Below are 11797 nucleotides of genomic sequence, written 5' to 3'. Positions count from 1 at the left end.
CCCAACTGAATAAGGGAAAAAATTAACTCCTGTTAATTTTAAATTTTAGTCTGGCCGGTGTTAATGTTATGATTCCCGTACTCCAGACCAGATGAGATCTTATGGCAGAGGTCTGAGTACTGGAAAGATTTGCTGGTTACGGGAGCAGGAAAGCCTAGTAACCCCTGGCGCCCTAACTCCGTTGTCTCGCCCGTGTTATCAGAAATCCCCTGCGAGACTATGGTTGCTTGAGCCCATGGCAGCCGCGTTCGAAGGGCGGATTATGTCTGCCCAACCCCGATGCCCCCTCAGGTCTTAATGGGAGACAAAGGGAAATCCGAGACAGGGTGATAACAAGGGGCCCTCTGACTAAGCAACCAGACCAGGGGTTACAAGCTATCTAACTTAACCAAAAGTATGTGCGGACAAACCGCCAGGGAAAAGGACAACCAAAGATCCACTGATCCGTTACTCCTATCCAGCACCGCTGGATACCAGAGTGGACTAGTGGGAGCGGAATCCTCCGCAAAAGCTCCGGAACACAATAAAACTAAATAATAAATAGTAAGCGGTCAAGCCGCAACACACGGCTACGCCGCGACTCACGAACACCACTGGATGTTAAAGGTGCTCGGTAGGACTCCAGGAAAGATGACAAATTCCGAGTACTGGATCATTGAGGACAGGAACAACCGGATGGAGCAGGACTGGAAACTCTCTGTAACAGACACAGCAACAGGAAGCTAACACCGGCGTCTGTGAGAAGTCCTGAGAGTGCTTTTATTTAGAACCCCTCCAATCCGGATCCAGACAGGGTAATGTTAATTATGCCGTGCAGCTGCATGCTGCACGGCCAGGATACAATTTGACCTGATTCATTAGACCTAGCAACGGGGAACGCGGTCCGACAGTGGCGTCCCCGTTGCTATGGTCAGAGCGGCTCCGTGCGCCCGGCGTCTAGCGTTGCTAGGGAGCCGGCGGCTGTCTGCCTGCGGCGTCCCTAGTTGCTAGGCGCCGGGCCGCACTGACGGGCGGACCCTCGGCGCCTAACACATTCTTTCAATGGTGAGAGTAGACGACATGTCCGTAATCGTTGTCAGGTCCTTCAGTCCGGACCAGATGTCAGCATCAGCAGTCGCTCCAGACTGCCCTGCATCACCGCCAGCGGGTGGGCTCGGAATTCTGAGCCTTTTCCTCGCACCCCCAGTTGCGGGAGAATGTGAAGGAGGAGATGTTGACAGGTCGCGTTCCGCTTGACTTGACAATTTTCTCACCAGCAGGTCTTTGAACCCCAGCAGACTTGTGTCTGCCGGAAAGAGAGATCCAAGGTAGGCTTTAAATCTAGGATCGAGCATGGTGGCCAAAATGTAGTGCTCTGATTTCAACAGATTGACCACCCGTGAATCCTTGTTAAGCGAATTAAGGGCTCCATCCACAAGTCCCACATGCCTAGCGGAATCGCTCTGTGTTAGCTCCTCCTTCAATGTCTCCAGCTTCTTCTGCAAAAGCCTGATGAGGGGAATGACCTGACTCAGGCTGGCAGTGTCTGAACTGACTTCACGTGTGGCAAGTTCAAAGGGCATCAGAACCTTGCACAACGTTGAAATCATTCTCCACTGCGCTTGAGACAGGTGCATTCCACCTCCTATATCGTGCTGAATTGTATAGGCTTGAATGGCCTTTTGCTGCTCCTCCAACCTCTGAAGCATATAGAGGGTTGAATTCCACCTCGTTACCACTTCTTGCTTCAGATGATGGCAGGGCAGGTTCAGTTGTTTTTGGTGGTGCTCCAGTCTTCTGTACGTGGTGCCTGTACGCCGAAAGTGTCCCGCAATTCTTCTGGCCACCGACAGCATCTCTTGCACACCCCTGTCGTTTTTTAAAAAATTCTGCACCACCAAATTCAAGGTATGTGCAAAACATGGGACGTGCTGGAATTTGCCCATATTTAATGCACACACAATATTGCTGGCGTTGTCCGATGCCACTAATCCACAGGAGAGTCCAATTGGGGTAAGCCATTCCGCGATGATCTTCCTCAGATGCCGTAAGAGGTTTTCAGCTGTGTGCGTATTCTGGAAAGCGGTGATACAAAGCGTAGCCTGTCTAGGAAAGAGTTGGCGTTTGCGAGATGCTGCTACTGGTGCCGCCGCTGCTGTTCTTGCGGCGGGAGTCCATACATCTACCCAGTGGGCTGTCACAGTCATATAGTCCTGACCCTGCCCTGCTCCACTTGTCCACATGTCCGTGGTTAAGTGGACATTGGGTACAACTGCATTTTTTAGGACACTGGTGAGTCTTTTTCTGACGTCCGTGTACATTCTCTGTATCGCCTGCCTAGAGAAGTGGAACCTAGATGGTATTTGGTAACGGGGGCACACTGCCTCAATAAATTGTCTAGTTCCCTGTGAACTAACGGCGGATACCGGACGCACGTCTAACACCAACATAGTTGTCAAGGCCTCAGTTATCCGCTTTGCAGCAGGATGACTGCTGTGATATTTCATCTTCCTCGCAAAGGACTGTTGGACAGTCAATTGCTTACTGGAAGTAGTACAAGTGGTCTTCCGACTTCCCCTCTGGGATGACGATCGACTCCCAGCAGCAACAACAGCAGCGCCAGCAGCAGTAGGCATTACACTCAAGGATGCATCGGAGGAATCCCAGGCAGGAGAGGACTCGTCAGAATTGCCAGTGACATGGCCTGCAGGACTATTGGCATTCCTGGGTAAGGAGGAAATTGACACTGAGGGAGTTGGTGGGGTGGTTTGCGTGAGCTTGGTTACAAGAGGAAGGGATTTACTGGTCAGTGGACTGCTTCCGCTGTCACCCAAAGTTTTTGAACTTGTCACTGACTTATTATGAATGCGCTGCAGGTGACGTATAAGGGAGGATGTTCCGAGGTGGTTAACGTCCTTACCCCTACTTATTACAGCTTGACAAAGGCAACACACGGCTTGACACCTGTTGTCCGCATTTCTGTTGAAATACTTCCACACCGAAGAGCTGATTTTTTTGGTATTTTCACCAGGCATGTCAATGGCCATATTCCTCCCACGGACAACAGGTGTCTCCCCGGGTGCCTGACTTAAACAAACCACCTCACCATCAGAATCCTCCTGGTCAATTTCCTCCCCAGCGCCAGCAACACCCATATCCTCCTCATCCTGGTGTACTTCAACACTGACATCTTCAATCTGACTATCAGGAACTGGACTGCAGGTGCTCCTTCCAGCACTTGCAGGGGGCGTGCAAATGGTGGAAGGCGCATGCTCTTCACGTCCAGTGTTGGGAAGGTCAGGCATCGCAACCGACACAATTGGACTCTCCTTGTGGATTTGGGATTTCGAAGAACGCACAGTTCTTTGCGGTGCTTTTGCCAGCTTGAGTCTTTTTATTTTTCTAGCGAGAGGCTGAGTGCTTCCATCCTCATGTGAAGCTGAACCACTAGCCATGAACATAGGCCAGGGCCTCAGCCGTTCCTTGCCACTCCGTGTGGTAAATGGCATATTGGCAAGTTTACGCTTCTCCTCCGACAATTTTATTTTAGGTTTTGGAGTCCTTTTTTTACTGATATTTGGTGTTTTGGATTTTACATGCTCTGTACTATGACATTGGGCATCGGCCTTGGCAGACGACGTTGCTGGCATTTCATCGTCTCGGCCATGACTAGTGGCAGCAGCTTCAGCACGAGGTGGAAGTGGATCTTGATCTTTCCCTAATTTTGGAACCTCAACATTTTTGTTCTCCATATTTTAATAGGGACAACTAAAAGGCACCTCAGGTAAACAATGGAGATGGATGGATACTAGTATACTTATGGATGGACTGCCGAGTGCCGACACAGAGGTAGCTACAGCCGTGGACTACCGTACTGTGTCTGCTGCTAATATAGACTGGATGATAATGAGATGAAATCAATATATATGTATATATAATATCACTAGTACTGCAGCCGGACAGGTATATATTATATATTTATTATGTAATGACTGATGACGGACCTGCTGGACACTGTCAGCTCAGCAGCACCGCAGACTGCTACAGTAAGCTACTATAGTAGTATGTATAAAGAAGAAAGAAAAAAACAACAACCACGGGTAGGTGGTATACAATTATGGATGGACTGCCGAGTGCCGACACAGAGGTAGCTACAGCCGTGGACTAACGTACTGTGTCTGCTGCTAATATAGACTGGATGATAATGAGATGAAATCAATATATATGTATATATAATATCACTAGTACTGCAGCCGGACAGGTATATATTATATATTTATTATGTAATGACTGATGACGGACCTGCTGGACACTGTCAGCTCAGCAGCACCACAGACTGCTACAGTAAGCTACTATAGTAGTATGTATAAAGAAGAAAGAAAAAAACAACAACCACGGGTAGGTGGTATACAATTATGGATGGACTGCCAAGTGCCGACACAGAGGTAGCTACAGCCGTGGACTAACGTACTGCGTCTGCTGCTAATATAGACTGGATGATAATGAGATGAAATCAATATATATGTATATATAATATCACTAGTACTGCAGCCGGACAGGTATATATTATATATTTATTATGTAATGACTGATGACTGACCTGCTGGACACTGTCAGCTCAACAGCACCGCAGACTGCTACAGTAAGCTACTATAGTAGTATGTATAAAGAAGAAAGAAAAAAACAACAACCACGGGTAGGTGGTATACAATTATGGATGGACTGCCGAGTGCCGACACAGAGGTAGCTACAGCCGTGGACTAACGTACTGTGTCTGCTGATAATATAGACTGGATGATAATGAGATGAAATCAATGTATATGTATATATAATATCACTAGTACTGCAGCCGGACAGGTATATATTATATATTTATTATGTAATGACTGATGACGGACCTGCTGGACACTGTCAGCTCAGCAGCACCGCAGACTGCTACAGTAAGCTACTATAGTAGTATGTATAAAGAAGAAAGAAAAAAACAACAACCACGGGTAGGTGGTATACAATTATGGATGGACTGCCGAGTGCCGACACAGAGGTAGCTACAGCCGTGGACTAACGTACTGTGTCTGCTGCTAAAATAGACTGGATGATAATGAGATGAAATCAATATATATGTATATATAATATCACTAGTACTGCAGCCGGACAGGTATATATTATATATTTATTATGTAATGACTGATGACGGACCTGCTGGACACTGTCAGCTCAGCAGCACCGCAGACTGCTACAGTAAGCTACTATAGTAGTATGTATAAAGAAGAAAGAAAAAAAAAAAAAAACACGGGTAGGTGCTAGGTGGTATACAATATTATATATATATTATATACAATTATATATATATATATAATATATATTAAACTCATAAACTGGTGGTGATTTATTAAACTGGTGGTCAGGTCACTGGTCACACTATCAGCAACTTGCAAGTAGTACTCCTGAGTCCTAAGCAGACAATCACAATATATATTATACTGGTGGTCAGTGTGGTCACAAACAATGGCAGTGTGGCTGGCACTCTGGCAGCAAAAGTGTGCACTGTACGTTATATGTACTCCTGAGTCCTGAGTCCTGCTCTCAGACTCTAACTGCTCCCCACTGTCAGTGTCTAACCCACAAGTCAGATAATACAGTCACACTATCTCTCTCTATCACTTCAGCAAGTACTAGTAGTAGTAGTACTCCTCCTAATGCTCCCCAAATTACTACTGTGTCTCTCTCTGTCTCACTCTCTTCTCGAATCTCTATAAACGGAGAGGACGCCAGACACGTCCTCTCCCTATGAATCTCAATGCACGTGTGAAAAATGGCGGCGACGCGCGGCTCCTTATATAGAATCCGAGTCTCGCGATAGAATCCGAGCCTCGCGAGAATCCGACAGCGTGATGATGACGTTCGGGCGCGCTCGGGTTAACCGAGCAAGGCGGGAAGATCCGAGTCGCTCGGACCCGTGTAAAAAAACATGAAGTTCGGGCGGGTTCGGATTCCGAGGAACCGAACCCGCTCATCTCTACAATTAATGTCAGTGATTTATAATTATTAATTACAGTGATCTTGCCATTTAATTCCAGTAATTTGGACGTATAATTCCAGTGATTTTGCCAATTAATGTCAGTGATTTACAATTATTAATTACAGTGATCTTGCCAATTAATTCCAGTGATTTGGACGTATAATTCCAGTTGGAATTGTTTGTTTCGCTTGGCTTAGTCATACAGCTACCTCATTGCACCTCTTCGACATCTTTGCATGAGGTGCTGTTTGGGGCCTACTTTTTGAAAAGTGCCATCCAGTGTGACACTGCCGTATGAGTCCAGGGGTACTGCTGTATTAGTCCTGGGGTACTGCTGTATAAGTCTACCAATTGCAGATTTTTGTATAAAGTGACTGGAGCGTGCTGGAGATGCTGTCAGTGGACCGAACAATTGCGTCCCACTCTCTACATTCAGCCACTGCGTGACACTACTAGATGTGCCAGGTGGTTGTGTCGCTTAGCTTAGTCATACAGCAACCTCGGTGCACCTTTTTTTCTTCTTTGCATGATGTGCTGTTTGGGGCCTTTTTTTTTATATTTGCCCTCCCTTCTGCAACTGCTGTGCCACGCCTAGATGGGCCAATTGTGTGTGTCACTAGGCTTAGTCATACAACTACCTCATTGCAAATCTTTTTCTTCTTTGCATGATGTGCTGTTTGGGGCCTTTATTTAATATCTGCCCTCCTGTCTGCCACTGCAGTGCACGCCTAGATGGGCCAATTGTTTGGATCGCTTGGCTTGGTCATACAACTACCTCATTGCAATTATTTTTCTTCTTTGCATCATGTGCTGTTTGGGGCCTTTTTTTATATCTGCCCTCCTGTCTGACACTGCAGTGGCACTCCTAGATGGGCCAGGTGTTTGTGTTGTCCACTTGTGTCACTTAACTTAGTCATCCAGCAACCTCGGTGCAACCTTTTGGCCTAAAAACAATGGGGGTCATTCCGACCCGATCGCTCGCTGCAGTTTGTTGTAGCGCAGCGATCGGGTCGGATCTGCGCATGTGCCGGCGCTGCAGTGCGCCGGCGCATGGCAGTCGTCGGTGCCCATCGATCGCCTCTGAGAAAGAGGCAGTCGCTGGGCGGGAGGGGGCTGAAGGGCGGAGTTAAGCCGCTGCTTATTAGGCATAGTCCGGCCAACGCAGGCATGGCCGGACCGTTGGGGGGGCGTGGCGGCAGCGACAGACAACTCCCGGCCAGCCGCAGGAGTTGTGCTGGCCGGGAGTTACCCCACAGATACAAAGGCATCACCTCTGTGTGATGCTTTGTATTTGTGCGGGGGATGGGGGGGGCGGCACTGACATGCGGGGTGGACTAGCCCTGTGCTGGGCGTCCCCCCGCATGTCTGAGTTTACGATCGTAGCTGTGCTAAATTTAGCACAGCTATGATCAACTCAGAATGACCACCAATATTGTGAGGTGTGAGGTGTTCAGAAAAGACTGGAAATGATTGTTATTGAGGTTAATAATACCGTTGAAGCAAAATTACCCCCAAATTCTGTGATTTTAGCTGTTTTTATGTTTTTTTTAAAAAAAATCATCCAGATCCAAAACCAAAACACGAAAGGGTAGTTTTGGCAAAACCAAGCCAAAACCAAAACACGAAAGTGGAATTACAACCAAAACACAAAACACAAAAAGTGCCATCCGCACATCTCTAATTCAGACCCGATAGCACGCTAGCTTTTTGTGCAGCAGTGCAATCAGGTCTGAACTGCGCATGTGTATGCACCACAATGCGCAGATGCGTCAGCCGCCGGTAACGGGGATTGCCGGACAGCGACGGATTTTAAGAAAAAAGCGATCGCAGTGGCGATCGCAAGAAGATTGACAGGAAGAAGGCATTTGTGGGTGGCAACTGACCATTTTTAAGGAGCTTCCAGGAGAACGCAGGTGTGCCCAGCCATTCAGAAGGAGGGTTTCTGATGTCAGCATCGGTCCGGATCATCGCAGCGGCTGAGTAAGTCCTGGGCTGTGCAGAGACTGCACAAACTTTTGTTTGTGCAGCTCTCTGCACATCCGTTTGTACCCCTGCACACCGATTACCCCCTCCCCCTGTAGGCAGCAATTACCTGGTGGCAGCAGTGCAAAAATCACCTGCTTGCAATCAGGTCTGAATTAGGCCCATTGAGTGCTCAATTAACTTGATATTCTCTCTACTTTGTGCTATCTCCAACTTCAGCAACTTCCCCTCCCTCCCTCTCTCTGAATTCCATCTCATTTCCTTTAATATTTCTCATCCCCAAACCACTGCTCTTCCTCCAACTTCACCTAAGGTTATTCTTGCTATGTGTTGTCTTGACAACCTCTATCACTTAACCCTCTTTTTTCTCCCCATGTCTCATCCATCAACCTCTTCTTAACTGACCAGCCATCTCCCTCTGTGACTGAGTGCCTGAGTTGTACCCCAATCTCTCCTGCTCTAGCTTTCAATATTATCCTATGATTGTCTCCTTCCACTTTTTTTTTCAAAAAATGCTCTTGCCCTGCTATGTGTGTCTCTTGCCCATATCCTCCACTTCAATTTCTCTCGGCCTGTATTCTTTCACTTTATCTAAGTAGTGTTACTTTATCTCCTCCCAACCTATGCTGCCTTTAAACCACTTTTTACTCCCTTATTTGCCCTCCTCTCACTCTGGACTGGCCATCCATGATGACAACTCCACCACCCTGCACACTTCATCCCCCCTGAACTTCCTACAGCCTAACTTCCTCCTTGTCTCAATATTTGAAGTCCATGCCCTTTTCCCCTCCATCTACCTACACATGCTACTTATCACCTGATTCAGTCCCTCCCCCCTGTTCCCACATCACAGGAACCTTCACCTCTACATCTAAACATGCCCATCCTGTTTCTCCTCCTTCCTTTATGTCCCACTTCTCATCATGAAAAAATGTCATGTGTGATAATTATGTTTTGAACTTGCAGCAAGCTCAGTGTAATTATCAGAGGCATTCATCATGCCTCCTTTACTAAATAATAACTTCTGAAAATCTGCCCTTTCAGTGAAGACAGCATTTTTTAGTGTATTTTAAGGATCACTAGCCTTTCTGCAAACCAAGTACGTACGTACTGTTAACCTGCAGCAGCATCTCTGACTTTCTGCACCTGTATATGTACCCCCTGCCCACTTGACAGGGACATATCTCAGACAGCCACTGCCATTCTGTTGCTGGGTCTTCCATATCTGGGAGCGAAGGTAGGAGGATGCTGCAGTCGAGAGTGTTACCCCATCCCCCACTGGGCTTGCCTAGCTGACTGGTAGACACATCAGGCAGCTGCTTCCCTTGTGCAGCTGGGTCTGCCCAGCTGGGAGGGAAATTATGCAGACACTGAACCCTCTTACTGGTTCTGTTGGGCTGGATATGACTCCTGTGATTACCCTGCTATTCTGCATTCCACAATATTTGGGACTAAAGCTGATGCAGTTTCAGTGTAACACCTGCGGTTACGTAAAGATTGATACTGTTAATGTTTTTACATTTTATTTGTTACAGTAGGTTATTTACTGGAAGAAGGAATGGAATTTTGAAACATCAGGGAGCTAGCAGAGAGTGACCTGAAAAAATCCCTCTCCTCCACAAGCTACTATGTAAACAGCAGCTTGTCAAGACTTCCGGGGACTTTATGCCACTTCAGGATGGTGTACAGTAACAATATCAAGTTTTGGAAAAAAAAAAAAAGCTTCTTGGGAACTTGATGATTTACATAATTTACATGTCCCCCTTGTAAAGTACGGGGACTGTGGAAATTATCAGGAGATAATTGTAACGAGGAGATAGTTAATGTATGGTCCTGAAATTTAATTTCTGTAAAAGTACTGTAGGTGACATTTTTCACCTACTTTTGTAGAAATGGAAATGGATGATGAAGATACCCCTAAATCTCAAAACTTCATTAGTGGGTTGTATACAACCAACTTTCCTTCTTTATCTCCACCCAGTCCCTCTCCAGTCCGTGTTTTGACATCTCCATTTATCCAAAAATGCATTCATTTATAACCAACTATTTATTGTCTGTGAAACCCAAGGGTCAGATCTCTATACTGATCTTCTTTGACCTTACATTAGTATTTGTCACTACTGACTACCCTATCTCATACAAACTCTCCACTCCTTTGCCCTTGATAACTGAGCACTCAAATGCTTCTCAACCAGCTCCTCCAGCATCTACTATCACCTGTATGCCAATAATATATTTTCCCCTGACTCTTCTTTCCTTTCCATTCCTGTCCACCTTCTGCCTGTTAGCCAGGGCTGCCATTGGGGAAGGGGACTGTTGATATGGAATCCTGATGCAGACAGAGAGGGGTACTGTCAGCCAATACCTGGAAGACCCACAAGCAGTTAGTGTGACCCATATAACATTACATGACAGCCAAGCCGGCCGGCTGGCACCTCCCATTGCTTGCATCAGTGTGTACATGAATGTGTGGGCCCCAAAGATGGTCAGGTAAGGAGCAGAGTTTGGGACCAGCAGCAACCACCAGGTGGAGGGGCCGTTTGGCATGTTTGCAGCAATGATATATGAGGACACATCTGTAGTAGTGGCTAATTTTATTGGTGGGTAGCCCTGGAGAACCCATAAAACCTTAATCCAGCCCTGCACAACAGTGTATGTTGAGCTGGAATGAGGAGCTAACACTGAACATCAGCAGTCTCCTCTTTCTCCATGTCCAATGTGCAACTGACCTGGGCACCCGCTGGGCCTCTCCAACTGCCACGCGCCCAGGTAAGTAGCACCCCCCCCCCCCTCCTTAGTGCCTCAGCCAGCTGGGTCTAAATGTTCAGTGCCACAGTTGGTAATGGGCAGGAGATGATGGTTTTGATGACCCTGCTCATAATAGCTTATGATATATAGGGGGGTGGCAAGGCCATTACATTAAATTGAAATACCCCAAAATGATGCGCTAGTATTTCATTCCACTGTATTTTATATAATTATGCATTATTTGCTGTCCTGTGTCATTGTATCCTGAAATAAAGCTTTTGACATCTTGGCGGCATTGCTGTAGATTACACCAAGATTCATTTTAAAGGATCTTTTAACTTTTGATATTATAGGGGAGGACAGTTAAGCACTGTAACCAATGTGTGCTACTATTTACAATGTGTGCAGTTCTGTAATAGACAAGTTTTTTTTTTGCAATTGATAATGACTGTTAACTGATACACATACCCCTAGATGGCACTGTATCGTTGCTGTCTATTGATAATATAAAAATTTTCTCTCAGCTGGGGAAGCAATGTGACAGCACCTACTCATGTTAATAATTAAAATAATTGAATAAACAATACCATTTAACATTAGAATGACATACTTTCCCTTAACTAGTTTCTGATAAATTACATATGCTCAGGACTGGACTGCCCATATGGCACTTCTGGCAAATGCCAGCAGGCCCTATGGCCTGATGGGCCAGTCTGGCGTAAATGCCTGGCTGAACAGCTCTGCTCAGTCACATGGCAGACAGAGAGCCAGGGCCTGGCAAAGCAGCTCCGCCTCCCAGCGCTCTGCTCAGCTGCCTGACACACTGAAACACAGGCTGACCAAGCAGCTCCTGCCGACAATCTGCTTGGCTGCTCGGCGTACAGAGACACGAGGGCATGCCATGAGGTTAGGCCTTCATGAGCCATGACCAACCCCCCTTGTCAAGGGCACATGCAACGGTGTGCTAGGGCTGTTATAGAACCCCAGTCTGTCCCTATATATGCTTCTTTTTTCATACCACAGTGTTAACCAATCCAGCTCTATATGCAGGGAATGCTGGGACCTGTT

Source organism: Pseudophryne corroboree, chromosome 5 (genome assembly GCF_028390025.1).
Source record: "Pseudophryne corroboree isolate aPseCor3 chromosome 5, aPseCor3.hap2, whole genome shotgun sequence".
Classification (NCBI taxonomy): Eukaryota; Metazoa; Chordata; class Amphibia; order Anura; family Myobatrachidae; genus Pseudophryne; species Pseudophryne corroboree.
The sequence above is the reverse complement of the archived record's forward strand: the minus strand, read 5'-3'. Positions refer to the sequence as shown.